The sequence below is a fragment of the Chinchilla lanigera genome, unplaced genomic scaffold, assembly GCF_000276665.1.
Source record: "Chinchilla lanigera isolate Chin_1 unplaced genomic scaffold, ChiLan1.0 scaffold00128, whole genome shotgun sequence".
Taxonomy (NCBI): domain Eukaryota; kingdom Metazoa; phylum Chordata; class Mammalia; order Rodentia; family Chinchillidae; genus Chinchilla; species Chinchilla lanigera.
The window spans coordinates 2,541,770-2,562,066 of record NW_004955529.1 but is presented as its reverse complement, the minus strand read 5'-3'; the positions used below and the strand labels follow the sequence as shown (position 1 = coordinate 2,562,066).

The 20,297-nt window shown below is 34.5% G+C and overlaps 1 pseudogene; it reads right to left on the bottom strand.

Annotated features, from left to right (window-relative positions):
• Positions 1 to 19,747: 19,747 nt before the first annotated feature.
• Positions 19,748 to 20,068, bottom strand: LOC102029003 (annotated as a pseudogene).
• Between the last annotated feature and the right edge of the window lie 229 nt (positions 20,069 to 20,297).

Sequence of the window (20,297 nt, the reverse complement as noted above, 5' to 3'; positions counted from 1 at the left end):
TATTCAAAAGTATTCAACAAGATATTAGCAAAAATGTAACATATTATCAAAAGTCATATATCATAATCAAGTAGTTTTCATCCCAGAGATGCGAGGATGTTTCAAAGGATGTAATTCAAGCACAGGTGAGACTAGGTACTCAGTGAGGTATCTCAGCCACAGAGATGCACATGCCAGAACAGAAAGGACCAGTGACCAAGCAAAGACGAAGCAGCGAGAGTGCACATGCTGGTTCAAGCAGGCCAATGACTCTTTAGGCTCCAGTAGGGGCACACTTGGGTGGGCAGGACCAGTGTAGTGGAAAAGTCCAAATTTGTACTGAGAATATAAGCCAACCATTGGTATGGTAGGAGAACCAGGATTGTGTTTCAGCCCACAGACATGTGGAATAGAAGTGGGTGAGTGTTGTATTTTTAATCAAAGAGTTATGAGAGAACTCCAGCAACAGAAGACCACTTCCAGTCCACACAGCCAGAGGCCAAGATCATCTCCATACACAGCAAAAATCCCACTGCAAAATTAGGTAGAGTATAAAGCACATTTCTGGGATTTGACTTGGACTTACCACAGAAATGTAGACGAAGAAAAACCTCAAACACAAAATTCATGCAATAGTGGAAATTATAAAGAAAGGAGCAGAAATTAATGCAGTTAAGATTAAGTAAACAATATAAAAATCAGTGGACTGAAGAGTTGGTTGTTTCAAAGGTTAAATAAAATTGATCAACCCCTCACCAACCCGATCAAAAAAAAGGAAAGAAAAGACTCAAACTCAAGCAAGGAATAAAAATGGGAAATAATAATGAATCCAGAAAAGCTCTATATCATCAATACCTACTTTGAGGTACTGTACTTTATTAAGGTGGAAAACACAGAAGAAATAGAGAGATTTCTAGAAACATAGGAACTGCCAACACTGAGTGAAGAAAATCTAAAGATTTTAAATAACACAATATCAGTTAATGGAATTGAAACTATAATTAAAAATTTAACAACAAAGAAATGTGCATGCCATGACATTTTCACTGCTGAATTTTATAAGAAATTTAGAGAAGAACTAATGCCACTAATGCTGAAACTCTTTAAAGAACATGAAAGAGAATAAATAATTCCAAAATCATTCCTAAAAGCAATTATTACCTGACAGCCAAACCAGAGAAGGACCCAATGAAGAAAGAAAACTACACGCCAATCTCCTTAATGAACACAGATGCAAAAATACTTAGTAAGATACTAGCTAAGAGAATACAGAAAATCATCAAGAAGAATATGCAGAATGACCAAGTAGGATTCATCTCAAAGATGCAGGGATAGTTCAACTTAAGCAAATCAGTAAGTGGAATACACAATTTTAAAAGAGGCAAAGGCAAAAATAACATGATCATCTGAATAGATGCACAAAAAGCATTTGACAAAGTCCAACACTCCTTCATGATAAAAACCATACAAAAAATTGGAATTGATGGTCTTTCTCTCAATCTGATAAAAGCTATGTATGAGAAATGCACAGCTCACATCATACTACATGGTCAAAAACTGAAACTTTTCACTCTAAAATCAGGAAGAAGTTAAAAAAAAATCCACTAAGATCCTTCAATTCAATATATTTCTGGAAATATTAGGCAGAGAAATTCGATAAGAAAAGCAAATAAAAGCAATAAGGATAGGAAAAGGAGAAGTCAAATTATCATTTTTTTGTGGAGGACATGTTACTTTACAGAAAACACCCCAAAACTGCATCAAAGTCTTGTAAATTTAATAAGAAAATTCAGTATTGTACTGGATAAAAATTTAGAGCTCAGAAATCAGTAGTATTTCTGTATACAAAGAAACTCACTGAGAATAAAGTTAGTGAAACTATACCCTTCACAATAACAAACCAAAAAATGAAATACTTAAGAATCAAGTTAACAATGGAAGTAAAAGATCCATACAAAATTACGTGCTCTGCAAGAGGAGATCAAAGAGGATGTCAGAAATTGAAAGATATCCTCTGCTCATGGATTGGAAGAACCAACATAGTGAAGCTGGCCATACTCCCAAAACTGTTATGCAGATTTAATGCACTCCCAATCAAAATACGATTAACATACCTTCCAGTACTAGGGAAAACATTCCTAAAATTCATTTGATGCCAAAGAGACCTAGAATAGTGAAAACAATTCTCAGCAACAAAGGCAAGATAGGGCAATTACAACCCCGGGCTTGTAATTATAATACAAAACTACTGTGATAAAATCAGCATGGTATTGGCAAAAAATATATATACCTGAATATCAGAGGAACAGATTTGCAGATGCAGATCCAACTCCAAACATCCTCAATGAACTTATCTTTGACAAAGGTGTTAAACATACTCACTGGAGGAAAGATATCCTCTTTAATTAATGGTGTTAGAAAATAAGGATTTCCACATGACAAAGACTGAAATTGATCACGTCTCTGCCCAGACACTAAACTAAAATCAAACTGCATCAAATATGTAAATTTTGAAACATAAATATTAAATTTGTTGGAAGAGAAAATACGTACAATTCTTGAAGAAATTTGTGTAGGCAGAGACTTCATGAATCAAACACCAGTTAAAAAGGGATTACTACAAAGAATCAGCAACTGAGATGTCATCTTGTTAAAAAGCTTTTCCACAGCAAAGAAATCACCAATAGAGGAAAAACGCAACCCACAGTGGGAACAAATTTTAGCTACTTGTCCATCAGACAATGGACTTAGATCTAGAACATATAAAGATTTGACAAAAATCAAACCCAAAATTCAAAGACACAATCCAAAAATGTGTGTTTTGAGAAGAATATGCACTTCTTGGATGAAGAAATACAAATGACCGACAAATATATGAAATAATGTTCAATATCATTGGTCATTCAAGAGATGCAATTTAAAACACCAGGATTCCATCTCACTACAGAAAGAATGGCTATCTTTGAGAGTCAACAAATAAAAATTGCTGGACTGGCTATGAAGGTAAGGGAATCGTTCTCCACTCTTTGTGGAAGTGTACACTGGTGGAACTACTATGGAACTCAATATGAAAATTCCTCAGAAAATGAGGAATGGAGGTCCCATTCGACCCAGCTACTTCCCATCTAGGTATATTCCCAGAATAATAAAAAACATTATACCAAAGCAATATATATGCACCCATGTTTATAGAAGCTAAACCTTGGGGACAACCCAAATGTACATCAACTGAAGAATGGATGAAAAAGATGTGGTATTTTTATACAATGGAGTACTACTAGCAGTAGAGAAGGATATAGTTGGGACATTTATAGCTAAATGGTTGCAATTTGCAGCCCTGCCCATAAATAAAAGAAATCAGTCTCACAAGTATAAACATCATGTTGTCTCCTTGGTGTGAAAAGTTGAAAGAGTAAATAAAGATCAAAACATACCATAGATATTACGAAATAATAGTGCATTTTTCAAAAGGGAAGAAGAGCTAGCTTGGTAGAAATGAAAAGGAAAGAAGAAAAAAGGAATATAAATTGGTTATAGTACTAATTTTGCTTAGTTCATTGAAAAGAATGGTTTGTGTTAATATCGTTTGGAGAATTTTTCATGTACATATATTGCACTGAGTATTTATTATGAAGACAACAATATGCAATATATTAGCTATTGTTATTGCACTGAAATTTGTAAAATTTCCATTAAATAAAAATGGCATTTCCACACACAAATGACTGAAACTACACAAGTGATAAAATGTAACTAAAGCCACATGATCACAATAAAAGATGCTAGAAAAACTTTCAGCAAAATTCATCCCTGCTTCATGATCAAAATCGTGAAGAAAACAAGTATGTAAGGACCATACCTAAATATGATATAGGTTATTTACGAGAAACCAATAGCTAACATAATACTAAGTGGAGAAAAACTAAAAGCATTGCCCCACCATCAGAAACAAGGATATCCACTGTCACATCTGCTACTCAATGTAGTACATGAAACACTAGCTAGAGCAATTAGGCATAAGAAACAAATAAATGGGATACATATAGAAAAGGAAGAACTCAAATTGTCATTATTTAAAGTGACATGATACTTTACATAGAAGACCAACAAGCTTCACTGAAAAGCTTGTGGAAGTAATAACCAAGTTCAACAAAGTAGCAGGTTACGATTTAACTCACAAATCATTAGCATTTGTGTACAACAACAAGGAATCGAATGAGAAGAAAATTATGAAAACGATACTATTCATATTAGCTTGAAGTAAAATGAAGTATCTAGGAATGAACCTAACTAATGAAGTAAAATAGATCTACAAAGTAAACTACATTACCTTGAAGAAGGAGATTGAAAAGGAAATCAGAAAATGGAAAGATCCTCCTGCTTCTGGATAGGCAGAACCAGTATTGTCAAAGTGGACACACTTCAAAACTTTTATTCCCACTTAATGCAGTCCCAGTTAAAACACCATTGACATACTTTACAACTCTGGTGAAGACAATCCTAAAATTCATATGAAACTAGAAGATAGCTTGAATAGCACATATGATTTGGAGAAATTAGAGCAAAGCAGGGGGCATATTAATACCTCTTTGAGCTATACTAAAAAGCAGCACTGATAAATATGTCATGCTACTAGAACAAAAACAGACAGGTGGATCAATAGAAGAGATTCAAGAATCCCAAAACCTCACCAGACCTATTCATATAGCTGATCTTTGACAAAGTGACCAAAAGAATATATTGGAGGAAAGATAGTTTATTCAACAAGTGTTCTTTGGATAACTTGCTATCTGTTTGCAGAAGAATAGAACTGGACCTTTATCTTCACTATATACTAAATGAAAATAAAAAGAATCAAATATTTAAACATCAAAACAGAAACATTAGGCCTTCTGAAAAGAAAATAGGTAAAACACTTGGAGACATATGTGTAGGAAAATATTTAATAAACAGAACCTCAGTCATTCAAGATAGCAGCATTCAACAAATGAGATTATATCAGACTATAAACTCCTGTAGAACAAAAACAATTATCAGTAGAGTGAAGAGACAACTTACAAATGGGGAAAACATTTTGCTATCTGCTCCTAGACAAAGAATTGATAGCTAGAATATACAAAGAGCACAAAAAATTAAAGCACGTAAAATTAAAGTTCAGTCAAGACATGGTCTAGAGAAATGAACAGACATTTTGTAGAAGAAGAAATGCAAATGATCAACAAATATATGGAAAAGTGTTCCATATCTCTGGCCTTTACCAATCCACAAATTTAAGCAATGATAAGAGTCCACCTTACTCCAGAAAGAGTGTTAATCATGAGGAAATAAAACTATTAAAAAAGTGTTGGCATGACTGCAGTGAAAAAGGAACTTTTCTTCACTGTTGATGGGAAAGTGAAATAGTACAATCATAATGGAAATCAATGTGTAGATATATCAAAGAACAAAAATTAGAAATTCCATATGACCCAGCGATACCACTGCTAGTTATCTTCCCTGAACAGTTTAAATAATCATACTACAACACTTGAATATTAATGTTTATACCAGCATAATTCATAATAGCTAAAACCTGGAATCAGCCTGAATACCCACCAACAGATGGCCGAATAAACAAAATATGTCATTATATAATGGAATACTACTTGGCTATAAAGAATGATAAATTTTCAACAGTTGTAGGAAAATGAATGTACCTTGAAAATTTAATGTTATGTGATATAAATCAGCCACACAACTTAAATACCATGTGTTATTTCTTATTTGAGTGAGGCAAAATACAAATAAATAAAATGATATAAGATAGGAAAAGACAAAGATATGGATCTCTTGTGATAGGGAAATGGTCTAAGGAAAAAAAGGGCAAGAGGTGAGGAGATTGTAAAAGAAAGCAAAATGAATATATGCCATATATATGAACCTATTAAACTCTAATTAATGTAAACATTATATGCCATAACATGAGCTAAGACAACTAGTTTCCACAACTATGATAAAGGGGTAGAGGAACCATTCGAGGGGTGGGGAGGGTGTAGGAAGAGAATAAAGAAAAAAAAGAAACAAGCTGTAATATATTTCGGCATTTAACCACCTCCAAGACCAATGCAAACTGCTGCATAAATTGCAAACATATACTAATAAAAATAAATTTTAAAAAGATAAAATAATAGGTGAACTTTTTTATTCAATCTACCAGTCTGTGTGTTATGCTTGAGGAGTTATGACCTTTTGCTTTATGAGTAATAGCTGAAATGTATTTACTGTATCCTCTCATTGCATTTTTCCATTGTTGATTTTATATTTTTCTTTTTTGTTTAACTACTTTCCTAGTTAGAGACATTCTTCCCTTTTGGTAATGTTGGCCTTACTCTGTCTAGGATTTCACTGAATACATTGTGTAATACAGGCATGGTAGTCATGAATTTCTTCAGGTGCTCTTTGTCATGGGACACCTTTAGCCTCCATTTATTTTGAAAGCTGATTTGTAGAATATCTCCATTTGTGTTGGATTTACCTTCTTTTTTTGATTGGAAAACTTCCCTCAAGTCTCTTTTAGATGATAAGACTAATAGAGAATTCTTATACTATTTTTATTTGCCTTGTCTTTATAATTTACTTGATGTTTTTTGCTAACAACTTTCACTGTTCTCTTGTGTGATGTATTTACAGGATGCTGACAATAATATGTCAAAAGAAGCTTGGCTATTTGGGATTATATATGTTTCATTTACATATACGTTGAATTCTTTCTCAATAGTTGGGAAACATTTTGATGATTTCAGTGAATGAATTTTATACATTCTCTGTCATCTTCTAATTTTTTTAAACTTTTATAACTCTTAGATTGTCTCTCCAGTCATCTAGCAGCTGTTGGATTCGGTTTCCATCGTGTCTCATTTTTATGGTTTTAGATGAATACATGTTCTCCTACATCAGTCTTGTCTCCTACATTTGAAATTTTCTCCTCAAATTGGTCTTTCAAGGTGCTCGTTATTTCACGTGAAAATTTTATTTCTGACATTTCTGCTTGATTTTTTTCATTATCTTTAATACTGCACTAAAATGGTAATCTGTATATTGTATCATCTTCTTTCATTCAGTCAGCTCTTTGTGTCATGCTTAAGCTCTTTGAACATCTTATTAATTAAATTATTAATTTATTTGCATACTCTTTGAGCTCACTGAAGGTCTATCTTGTGGATTTTTTCCCCTTTCATCTGTTCAAGCATCTTCAGCATTTGGTTTTTGGGTGATTTGCCTATATCCTTTTTCATTTCACAGCCTGGGAGAAAAACTTTTGGGTATTTAACTGTTTTGAGCATCTTCTTGCCTTGACTTTCTGATTTCTTATTGTTTGGTGCTACGGATTGAAGATCAATTAGGGTAAAACAATTCTGTCACTATTTTGAACATTTCTTTCATTATTGTATGTTTTTCTGTGATGTGATGCTGGTGTTAGTTATGGTTTACATATCACTGCAAAACTTGAACCTTCTCCAGGTAATAGGTTCAGTTCTACGGTCTGCATTAAGAAGAGTGAATCCTACTGAGCATATCAGCATCTATGGAAAAGTTTTCTATCAGTCTTGTAATTCAAGTCTTGTTTCAGCAATTTTGCCTTTTTGTTCAATAAGAGTAAAAGAATGTGGTATAGTACTGCTGACAGGCAGCGTTATAGAGGATGAGGGAATAACAAAGAAGAAGAAAGGAAATAACATTTCAAAAAGAATAAAATAAAAAGAGATAACAGCAAATGATACAAGGAAAAATGTGACTTTGATATTGTTATATCTGGAAAGCTGGTGGCGAGTAAGTTTGAAAGCATATTTGCAGGGACATTAGACAGGAAGAATTGCAAGAGAAGTGCAATTCATGATTGATGACAATTGCAAAATAATAGTCAATTAATAGGCTTATAAATTATCCTCCATATCATTATAGAGAAGTGCTTTGGTGGTTATGAATTTTTCAGTTGTTTGTTTCCTGGAAGTATCTTACTTCTCCATTGATCTTGAAAGATAATTTTGCAGGGTACATCAATTTGGATTGGAGGCTGTTTTCTTTGAGGGATTGAAATATTTCACTCTCAGCTCTTCTTAACTTGAAGTTTTGTGTTAAGAAGTCTCCTGTGGGGTCGGGGATATAGCTTAGAAGCACAATCACCTGCCTAGCATGCGTAAGGTCCTGAGTTCGATTCCCAGTACCCCCAAAAAAGTCTCCTGTGATTCTAATGCATCTTAGTTAATAGGTGATTTGTTTTATTTCTTTAACTGCTCTTAATATTCTGTCTTTGTGCTGAATTTCTGGAATCTTGATTATTATATGCCTTGGTGTAAATTTATTTGGTCATGGATATTTGGAATTCTATGTTATATCCCTCTCTTAAGTATTTTTTATCTTGTAACTGAAATAAAATACCCAACACAAAATGTTAAAAGAGGAAAGTTTTATTTACCTAAGAGTTTATGGAGGTTTCCATAATTGGCAGGGTTGAAGGCAGTGTGGTTTGACAGAGGAACCTCCCAGAGGACAAAGAGTTCATAGTGGTAGAAAACAAAAAGAATACAATCAGGGAAGGAGAGAAGCAACACTTTTCCTTCTCTTATATTTAATCTCCTGGGATTAGGGCAGTACCAATTCAATTAGTGGAATGATCCACCCACCCTTAATCCCAAAACCCTTAATCCTAGCATGGCATCATGAATCAGTCACACAATGTAGATTCAAAAGTGTCTGAAAAGCCTGCTCCTTTAAACTTATGTGGCTTTAGGGGACATTCTGTACACAAACATAGCAATTCTTTATTTAATCATATGTCAGATTCTTTATCCATGTTTGGGAAGTTTTCTGCCATTGCTTCTGCTAAAATATTTTCATACAATTTCTGTAATCTCTGGCTTTCTCACTACCTCTGATGAACCTTATGTTTTTCTTGGCTTTATCTTTCAGCTGTTGGGTTGACGTCTCATGGCCCCTTATTTTAAAGATATCTTTCTTAGATGAACTCGAGGCTTTTATAGGTAAATGGACACAACTAGAGACTATACTCATAAGTGAAATAAATCAGACCCTCATGTGTAGACACCATATTGTCTCACTGGTGTAAGAACCTGGGAGAGTAAATAAAATGTAGGAGGTACAATCAATATTGTGAAACGAAAGGAAATTGCTCAAAAGGAAAGAACAGCTGGGATGAGAGAAAAAAGAAAGGAAAGGGAAAAATATGTATATGTGTATACACAGGATAACTAACATAGCTGTACTGACTTTTATTGCTCTATTGAAAGGAACAGTTAATGTTTAAATGTTTGATCAATATTACATGTCTATATTTTCTTATCTGAGTAATCAGTTTGAAGATATCAATATGTAATACAACAACCATTGTTAATTTCCTATCATCTTATCTGAAATTCTGTATTGCTTGTATTTTTTTGTTATTTTCTAAATGTATGTGTTTGTTAATATGGTTTCATTCTTTTATCTTTAAAATAAAAAATCATATTTAGATATTTTTTCTTTTCATGATAGCTAAACATAATCCTGTGTTCTAGATCTGATATTCTGTCTTTATTGTGTGATCCATAGCACATACTTTCAATGGAATTTTTAGTGTGGATATCTCTTTAGATGTTTTATGGCTTGCATTTCTTTTCTATGTTGGGCATTCATTGTTTACATTCTTCTCCTAAATTTTTTATCTTATTTCATAAAAGAGATAAACCAACAGCCAACATCATACTAAATTGGTCAAAAAGTGAAAGCTTTCATTCTAAAAGAAAGAACAAGTCAGGGATGTCCCCAGTCAGCACTCCTGTTCAATATACTTCTAGAAAAGTTAGCCAGAGCAATTAGAGAAGAGAAAGAAACAAAAGAAATAAGGATAGAAAAGGAAAAACTTAAATTATCATTATTTGCGGATGACATGATACTCCACATAAAAGACCCCCAAAACTCCACCATAATACTTATAGATTTAATGAGGAAATTCAGTAGTGTAGCTGTATAAAAAATCAACACTCAAAAATCAATAGCATTCTTTTACATAAACAACAAATTCACTGAGAGAAAAATTAGGGAAACTATACCCTTCAAAATAGCATCCAAATAACTAAATACTTAAGAATCAATCTAACAAAGTAAATAAAATATCTATAATTTGAATATTGAGGTACTCTGAAAAGGAAATTGAATGGGATATCAGAAGATGGAAAGATATTCCTGGCTAATGGATTGGAAGGACCAACATAGTAAAAATGGCCAAATTTGAAAATTGTTATACAGATTTAATACAGTCCCATTCAAAATACCATTAGCAAACTTCACAGTACTAGAAAAAAATCCTAAAACTCATTTGGAACCAGAAGTGATCCAGAATAGCAAAAGCAATTCTTGATGAAAAAGGCATGGCAGGGGGCATTGCAATGCCTGACTTGAATTTATACTATAAAGGCACTGTGAAGAAAAACCCAGCATGGTACTGGCAAAAACAAAACAAAACAAAACAACAACATAAAACCGCCCAAAAAACCAGTCATGAGGATCAATGGATCAGATCAGAAGATTTAGAAATAAATCCAAGCACACTTGCCCTCTTTATCTTTGTCAAAGGATCCAAACATGTTATCTGCATGAAAGATAGCCTCTTTAATAAATGGTGCTGGAAAAACAGGCTTTCCACATGACCATGATTAAAATTAGCTCCATGTCTCTCACCTTGCACTACATTAAAGTCAAAATGGATCAAACATCTAAATATTAAAACAGAAACACTAATGCTTCTGGAAAACATTTGAAGACATAGGTGTAGGCAAAAATTTCATGATCACATGGTAAATCATACAAAGAATCAATAACTTGGATCTCATCCTACTGAAAAAATTTGCATATCAAAAAAATCACCAACAGATTAGAGGATACAATGTGATGGAATATAAGTGAAGCTTCATTCAGAGCTACTCAGAAAAAATCAACTGAAAATACAGACATTTAAAAAGAAGGGGAGGATATACATCATGAAACCAAAATCAATCTGAAATAAGAAACTCATAGGTATAGTAAAACTTAATAAAGTTCTTAATAAACTGGCTATCCAGCCCACTCCTCTGCCTGTGAGTCACTGGACCAAGATGACTGCCTGCCATATTTGAAATCTTAAAAGAAGAAACAAATGAATATACTAAAATAATGTGGTTAAATCAAGTGATATAGGATAGGCTTGGGAGATAATGTACCCTGCCTGTTCTACTTTCCTCCAAACAGAGGACACCACAGCTCAGCTTTAAAGACCTCTTACACACACAGGAGTGAGTGAATTGCTCCGCCCATAAAATTTGCCTCTTTTCTTTTCTTTTTCTCTTTTCTTTTCCTCTTCTCTTCTCTTCATTTTATTTTTTTTCTTCCCTATCTTTTTGTACAACAAAATGCTAACTGGAACCTCTAGGAACAAGATTAAAGACTATAGGCTTGTGTAGTAAACCAACTCCTCCTCCATGACTTGCAGCTAGAGAGGTGCAGGGAATTAAATGGTCTTGCATTGTGGGACTGAGTAGCCTTGGGCTGACACCATGCTTCCAGTGGCAGGAGAAGAAAGGCACCTCAAAGCACCTTCATCTTACCCATGAAAATTACAGACTACATCAGAAGTGTATGGTGGTAGTGGAGGATCATTTAAAGCAACAAGTTGGAAGTTAACACCCACCCCCTTGGGAGAGGAATAAGAATTGGGACTGAGCAGTCATGCACAGCAACAGAAGGAGTAGAGAGCTAAACCACATCAAAGAATCCACCTGGAACAAATGACCTTAGAGGAAAGGGGCTTGCCAATGGAAGAGGAACACAGAAGACTGACCAAGGACCAGGAGGAGCAAACTGTGCACTAGACTGGGAACAGTGTCCTGTCCCTGTCTGAAAGCAGGACAGCAACTTGGAGAGAGATACCACAAGGAGAAACAGGGTAAGGATTTGGAGGCTGCTAAAGGACATTTTAGAGTACTGGCTGTAGACTGTGCCCCAGGTCCACACATTTAGAGGCCAAGATCACCCTCAAATCCAGCACAAAATCTACTCCAGGCTTGGCAGTGTTATCTGGTAATTTTGTGCTCTCAGTGTACACCAGAGGAACTTTATTTTATTTATGTATTTATTTTTCATCTTTCTTTCCTGGGTTATGTAGTTTTCCTTTTCCTTTTTTGTTTATCTTTTACCCACTTTGTTTTGTCCAATCTGTTCATCTTTTTTCCCCTTTCTTCAACTTACCTCTCTAGACTTAACCATATTTTCATATGAGTGAATAGTCTGTCTAATTTTTCTAGTTAACTTTGACAATAACTTTTTCACTCCTTCATTCTTTCTCTTTGCCCTATTCTCTAGGTTCCCAAAGCTTGTGTGACCATCCTTTGTCCTTCACTCTTCTTCTTCGTTTCTTTTCAGGTTATCTCTCCTTTATCTGCTATCTTCTTAAATTTCCACAACAAAGTGTAAAACCACACTACCAAGGTGAAGAACTTTGCACACAAGATGCAAATTTATGATTTGTTCTGTTGTATAACTGTAGATTTTGCTCTTATGGATTAAGGTGCAAAATTAATAGTTATCACAGTTTGTCAGATTCTAACCTGTGCTTGATGCTATTGTTATTGTTTATTATACTACTTGAGCTAGGATGTCATGTCTGGTGTAATCTTTTGGGCCCAATTTTGTAAGAATACTGTGAAGCTCTCAGGTAATAACCTCAGCACACCTCACAGAAGGACCAAGAGAATGAGCCAAATAGATGGCAACATCTCAGTCTTAGTTAGTTGGGAAGGTAGGATCTTGGGATAGAGAGAAACCAAGTACCTCCTACACAGAAGACATCCCTGAAGAATAGACATTTTGTAGAGAGGCCTTGACACTAGTAGTAAACATACCCATTACAAAAACTTACAAGGATCAACACAGAAAACAAAATCAAAACTTTTGAAATAGGAAATTAAAAGATACAGAAATAAAATATAATCTCAGAACTCCAGGAACAAGTCCAGGAGACAAAATAATAGAGGAAAATGGACACACATCTGAAATTTCGGAAAAGATAACAACAGATGTAAAGAAACAAATCCATCAGGCTACAGGGGAAATCAGATCAGAAATAATCTTTGTGGTAAAAAAAACAACAAAAATAAATGAATTGCTCCTAAAATCTAGAGAAGACATAGATATAAAAAAATAGGGGATGATAGGAAAATTATGGAAACCATTAATGATCAATGCAGGAAAGAAATAGGATGCATAAAACTAGTTCAAACAGACACACAGGAAATTAAATATTCCCCTGAAAGCTGACAAAACTACTTCACCTAAACTGAAGATAGACTTTGTGACCTTGAAGACAAGATTGTAGCTAATGATCACTAAAGGAAAGATCTCTTAAAAATAAAAAAGATCAAGAGATTATGATTCAACAAATGCATGATGATACAAATAAAATAATATAAGATTACTAGGCTTCCATAAAAGCAAGAGTCAAAATAAAAAACAAAAATACTGTTTGCAGGAGTAAGGGAAGAAAATTTCCCAAACATGGGAAAAGAAACTGACATACAATAAGTGAGGCATGTAGAACTCCAATTACTCATAACCAAAATAAATCTACACCCAGACATATAATAATCAAGATCCCAGAAATTCCGCACAAGAAATAAATATTAAAAGCTGTTAGAAAAATTAAACTGATAATCTCTAAAGGAAATCCCATTGCAATCATAGTAGAGTAGTTAATACAAAACTTGAAGTCAAGAAGAGCTTGGAGTGAAGTATTTCAAGTACTCAAAGAAAACCATTTCCAAACCAGATTGATGTATCCTCCAAAACTATCTTTAAAGTTATTTGAGAAATGAAATACTTCCATGAGAAAGACAAATTGAAGAAATTAATCACCACCAAACCAACCCCACAAAGAGAACTAAAACATATTCTAGACAAAGACAGAAATGACCACAATTCCAAGAACAATAGAAGTAAACAACCAGGAATGGTAAAAAATTAAACACAGGGGATCGCAGGGAACCAAGAGCAAGAAAATACCATGACAAATATAAGCCAATACATACCAGTTATAACCATCATTGTACATGGCCTCAATTCACCAATCAAAAGTAACAGACTGGCAGAATGGAACAAGAAACAAAAGCAGCAATGTGCTGTATACAAGGAACACATTTAACTCTAAAAGAAATTCACAGACTAAAAGTCAAAGGATGGAAAACAATACCTCATGCAACAGGAAAGATGCAATTAAAATGAATCTTTCTAATGGACATAGTTACAAAACTTCTCAAGATACTAGCAAACAGAATGCAGCAAAACATCAACAAGATTTTATACTATGACCAAGTGGGATTCATCCCAGGAATTCAGGGATGGTTTAACATATGCAAATCAATAAATGTAATACACCATATCAACAGAGATAAAGACAAAAATCACATGATCATCTCAATATATGCAGAACAATCTTTTGATAATGTAACACACATTCATGATACAAACCCTTAGAAAATTTGGAATAGATGGTCTGTATATCAATCTGATAAAAGCCATCTATGACAAACTGACAGCCAACATCACTCTAAATGTATAAAAATTGAAAGATTTCCTTCTAATGTCAGGAACAAGACAAGGATGTCCTCTATTATCACTTCTGTTCGGTATAGTTCTTGAAACACTAGCCAGAGCAATCAGAGAGGTGAGAGAAATAAAAGGAATAAATATAGGAAAGGAAGAAGTTAAATTATCATTATTAACAGATGACATGATACTCTAAATAGCAAATCCCAAAACACCATAATATATAATAGCTAAATCTTGGCAACAGCTCAAATGCCAACTAACCAAGGAATGGATAAAGAAGATGTGGCTTTATATATATGAGTACTATATATATATATATATACTATATATATATATATATATTATATATATGAGTACTACCCTGCCATAGAGAAGGATAAACTTGAGACATTTTTAGGTAAATGATTACAACTTGAGACCATACTCTTAAGTGAAATAAATTGGACTCATATGTGTAAACATCACATTGTCTCCCTGGTGTGAGAAACTGAAAGAGTAAATAATAACCAAAATGTACAATAGATACTGTGGAATGTGAAGTAATTTTGAAAAGGAAAGTAGAAGTAGGGTCGTCAAGGGGGGACAGGAAGGAAAGGAAGAGGAAAAAAATTGTGAAAGACAAATAAAATAGTAATAAAACTTGTAAATAGGGAGGGGAATAGGAGTTGAAGAGATGAGAGGGATTGAGAAAAAAAGATGAATCTATTTTTTTTTTGGAGTGGGGGGGTGGTTTCCTGTATCAGGAACCAAACTCATGACCTTGCGCTTGCCAGGCAGGCACTGTGCCCCTGAGCTAAATTCCCAGCCCCCCAAAAAGATGAATCTAAATATGTCATGTAAGGGTACAAATTCCCTATGAAGAATATGAACATTATGTTATCTAAGATGTACCAATATAGTTAATTTTAAAAAAGAAGAATACTATTTACACTAAAACTCTAATTATTATTCTGCACTGTACTTGTGAAAACTATATATATACATGTATTTCAAATGAAAATAAGATCAAAGAGACAAAAGAAAAAATACACACAATTTTTAGGTTGCCCTCAGTCATATTTATACTGCAGTGAGATTTCAGCCGGTGTGCTTCTCTCCTTATGCTCATGAATGGATAAACTTGATGCCTCACAAGTGGATGAACTTTGACTGTTAATAATCGTTGGAGGGCTGGGGATATAGCTCAGTGGCACAAGCGCCTGCCTAGCAAGTGCAAGGTCCTGAGTTCGATTTCCAGTACAAAAAAAAATTGTAGGGGCCTGAGTTCCAGTCTTCTGTGGTTGAGCCCAAGAGGGTTGATGTGTACTTGAACTGGTTTCTTCTGATGATTTTTATTCTTTAATGCCAATAGAGATTAGGGGCCTGGACAGAACATTGGACCTGTCTCTTGTTCCCACTGTAAGCAGTACTCTCTTTGGTTTTAGTTTTGCTATTTTGGAGTGACTACCGAGAGCTTTTTTACCTCTGCTTTATAATGCAACTCTTTTTTTTTTTTTTTTTTTTTTGGTTTTTCTCCGGTACCGGGAACCGAACTCATGAACTTGAGCTTGCCAGGCAGGTGCTTTGCCACTGAGCTAAATCCCCAGCCCCTACCTCTGCTTTATAATTGGATAATTCTGACTGTGTTTCTGAAAGTATTTTCTGTATTTTAATCTCTGCAACTGTTTGTAACTGCTCCTCCTATGCTCCTCAAGGTTGCCATGCATCAACCTTTGGTGACACTGCTTATTTCTGGGATTCTCCTCTGACCAACCTCTTTCTCCACACCTGATGAAGCGTCGTTTTCCAGTTTATAAATACATTTTTTCCCCAGGGATCACAAAACTTTCTAGATTTTGATTAACAATGGCAGGATTCCCACATAGGCAAAAAGTTATTGTGAATCTGGAAGGCAAATAAAGTGCAGATCCCATCAGCACTGTTATGTTTTGTGCCCATATGACTCTCCAAACACTCATGCAGTCATAGTGGTACTTTTTGGAGGTAGCTGGACCTAGAGAGTGTGATGCTGAGATTAAGGACATGATGTTGGAGTTGATTCATGGTGCAATGTTAGGGTTAAGGGTTCTTCACTGTGGGTGTGAATGCTACATACCCTAAGTAAAGGTAGCCTGCACAGAATATAAGTGCTGGAAAGAGAACTCCTGTTCTCTTACTTGTCTCTTGTTGATTCTTTGCTATTTTACTGCTTTGCTGTCTTTTGCCTGCCATGAACTGTTCCTCCATTGTGCTCCTCTCCCATGTCACTTTGCCTTGGAGCCCGGTATCGACTGAAATAAACTGATAGCCAAAATCCACCTTTCCTCCTTAACTTTGAATGTTGAGTATTTTGTAACTGAGACAAGCACACAGCTTTCTGGTGTTTTGGGAGAGCTGGGAAATACTGTGTACTTTGGCACTACTTTGGTGTCTTTTCTCACCCCCTAGATGATACTGATCATGACTGCTGCCTGCCCCTGTGACCTACTGAGCCAGTGATCTTTTAGTGTCTGGTTCTGAGTCCCTGATCAGAACTGTACCGTTGTTCCTTTGTTTCCCATGTGTTCACTAGTACTGACTCAGTCACTGACTTATGAATGATTCTCTGTCTTTCAGTTTCTCCAATGCTATGACCTGTAAATACCTTGGTCTCTGTGCTTGCTATCTTCCAGTTAGAAGGGGATTAAGATAGATTAGCATTTGAAATTTATTGCTAGGCTGGGTGACTATTGCTGTAGTCTTACTGCTGCTTCTGTACTTGGCTGATTCCTTCAGGCAATGAGATCTTTTCCCAAGATAACATGTTCATTGGACCTATAGTGCATGCAGTACCAGGATCAATGAATGACCAACCTTCATTTCCTAAACATCCCTGATGCTGCCTTTTATCTCACATGCTTCTCCTTCAAGTTGTCTTCTCATATTTGTGTCTTATTTCCCCCCTGATTTCTTGTACTAATGCTTCCCAGTACACACCTTGCAGGACTCCTATGAACACTGTTTATGGTAATTAAGCATAATTCTTGTCCATTTTTCAATATGCATATATTTTAAATTACAGTCTGTAGCTCTTAAGAAAATAAGATTCCTCATATCAATAATGGCCTTCTCAAATTTTAAAATCTTTTAAATTGTTAACAGTTTAACTGTTAAACTGTTAAATTTTTCCTAAATTTATTTTATATTATTATTTTTTTTGGGTACCTGGAATCGAACTCACAACCTCACGCTTGCCAGACAAGCACTGTGCTGCTGAGCTAAATCCCCAGCCCCCTAAATTTATTTCCTATAAATACTTTGTAAACATTTTCTAAATAGCAAAGTAAATTTTTCTTATTAGTATAATTTTGTATAAGTATTGAGTATACTTCATAAAATAAGGAGGGGACATGTTCAAGATCTTTGAATCCTCTAAATTACTGTGTATATATATTGGAACTGAAATTATTTCACACACTTTCTCACTGATGAAAGTTGTTATGATATTTATGAGCATCTCCAAGCCACAGGTTAAAAATAAATATGACTAGTTTTTATACATTCGAGGCCAAGTAGTATTTCTGATTTTTCCTTCTATAATTGAGGGCAGGTATTTCATGTCCTTAAGGTAGCACTGAAGAACTTATTGTGATGAGAAATGAGGGATATCTAGACACGTTTGCTAGTTATTCTTTGCAATATTTCTTATAAATCAACATAACTAACAACATTAGTCAAGTAACCACCCCAAAGATTATCCAATCTAGCCTGGAAAAAAATTATTCATGTTTGCAAAGCCCCACTTGAAAACAGCCAGTCCAAGTCTTATGGATCATATAATTTAATTTCTTACAGCTGATCACAATGAATCCACTCTGCTAAAACTGGCATGCAGTGGGCACTGACTACAGGTTTGGAGTACATGCCTCTGTTATGAATCATTTTGCTAAAAAATTCTCCTCTACCATACATCTATTGCTTGAACTTCCCACCATTCAATGATTACTCATGTTCTTTATGTAAAATATAACATTTTATATTTAGAATATAGTTAAAACTGTATTATCTGGAATTATATATACCACCATCTTGCATGCATTGTAGTTTATAAACTATATATAAAATATAGAATGAACAATATGTGCAAGTACACTCGAATATATGACCTTTACAAATTGTGAAGTATGATGTGAGCTGTGAATGGAAGGAATATCAGGAAAGTAATGTGTTTAACATCACGCTGTTTGAAATTAATGTGTAGCTAGTGTTCACATGTTTATTTACTGAGTTCAAAATACTGGAAAAGAACATGAGCAAATATTGTCTGAGCACTTAACCTGATGCCTTTTTCTCTCCCAAGTAGTACTCTTTATATCTCAGAGTATGTGAGGACTGGTTGAGAAGAAAAATATTTTTTCTAAGCTTGTGTAAAAATAGTTACTAAGTTTAGTGCCCATGATCACTTCTTTCCTTCTCCCCTCAATTTCAAAGAAAATATTCTTCACAATTGAAACTAAAATAATTGTACTGTGTAAATAAACAAGCAAGTCACGTGTATACTACTCTTCTCATATAATTTTTAAAGTCAAGTTACATTTTTTCCCAGAGTAAAATAGTACAAACAACACTTGGAGCACTTGAATTTGTACTATAATACATATGGTAGTGAGTAACATTAAATCCTGGGTATTTTCTGAAAAAATAAAATTAGTACCTAAGTTTGGACTCAATAAATACATTCTAGAATTCAATCAGTGGTCCAACAAATAAGGTTTTGTAGAATATCCCTTTGGGGTTTGCAAAATAGTTTCTATATTTAAAGTGCATATTTACTTATCTCTTTTGCAATAGTTGCATTAATATTATCCACATTTCTATTTATTTCTCAAATAATTTGTTTACTTAGCAATTGAAAAAGTTTCTATTTAGTATCTTCAAAACAAATTCACAACTATCCCTAAAAATGACACTGATTTCCACATCAGTTTTGTTCCTGTTTCAATCGAATTCTTGATTCAATTTACTTTTGGCCAGATACAAATAAGGACAAGGCAGTTAACTATCATTTATTGAAAGTTTGTAATGAATTTAGAATTTTAAAAATTAATTTAGTTGATCTAATGTAGGGCCTAGTCATTTTCAAAGGTTCCTAACACTTTTTTCAGAGTTTGAAGAGGTTTTACAATAATTTCTCTAATTACGTGGCATACTTCTGAGTCCATTCCCTAGATATTCTATTGTACTTTTCTTTATCTGTTTTGCAGATCCGAGCAATCTCAGGCACTAAGGGATCCTCTGAATTGGGATCACTCAACAGAGAACAGATAGGGAAGAGCACTTTTGAAATAATTAGTGCTGGAGACCAATGTGACCACAGAATATCAAGACAAATTCTGCCATTACTGTTAATATTTGGATGATAAATTCTTGTTGTAAATGCAACCTTAGGTGGTTTGAAAGGGTAATCCATTAGGAAATGAATTGTAAAGAAGATTACTCCACCCTGATAGGGACTCATTTGGTCTCATTATTGTAGCTTGCGAGTGGAACATATCATCTCAAGCAGGACCATGTGCTGGTGTGTCCCGTGCAGGTCATTCAATTCAGTTTGTGGAGGTTTCAGTCCATACCCAGCTGGGTCCAAGGCAGATTAGCACATGGCGCAGAGCAACAGTTCATGTCACCAGGGTCATAACTTTTTCAATTGCATATTGATAGCTAAGAACCACTAGTTGAATTTTTTTTTT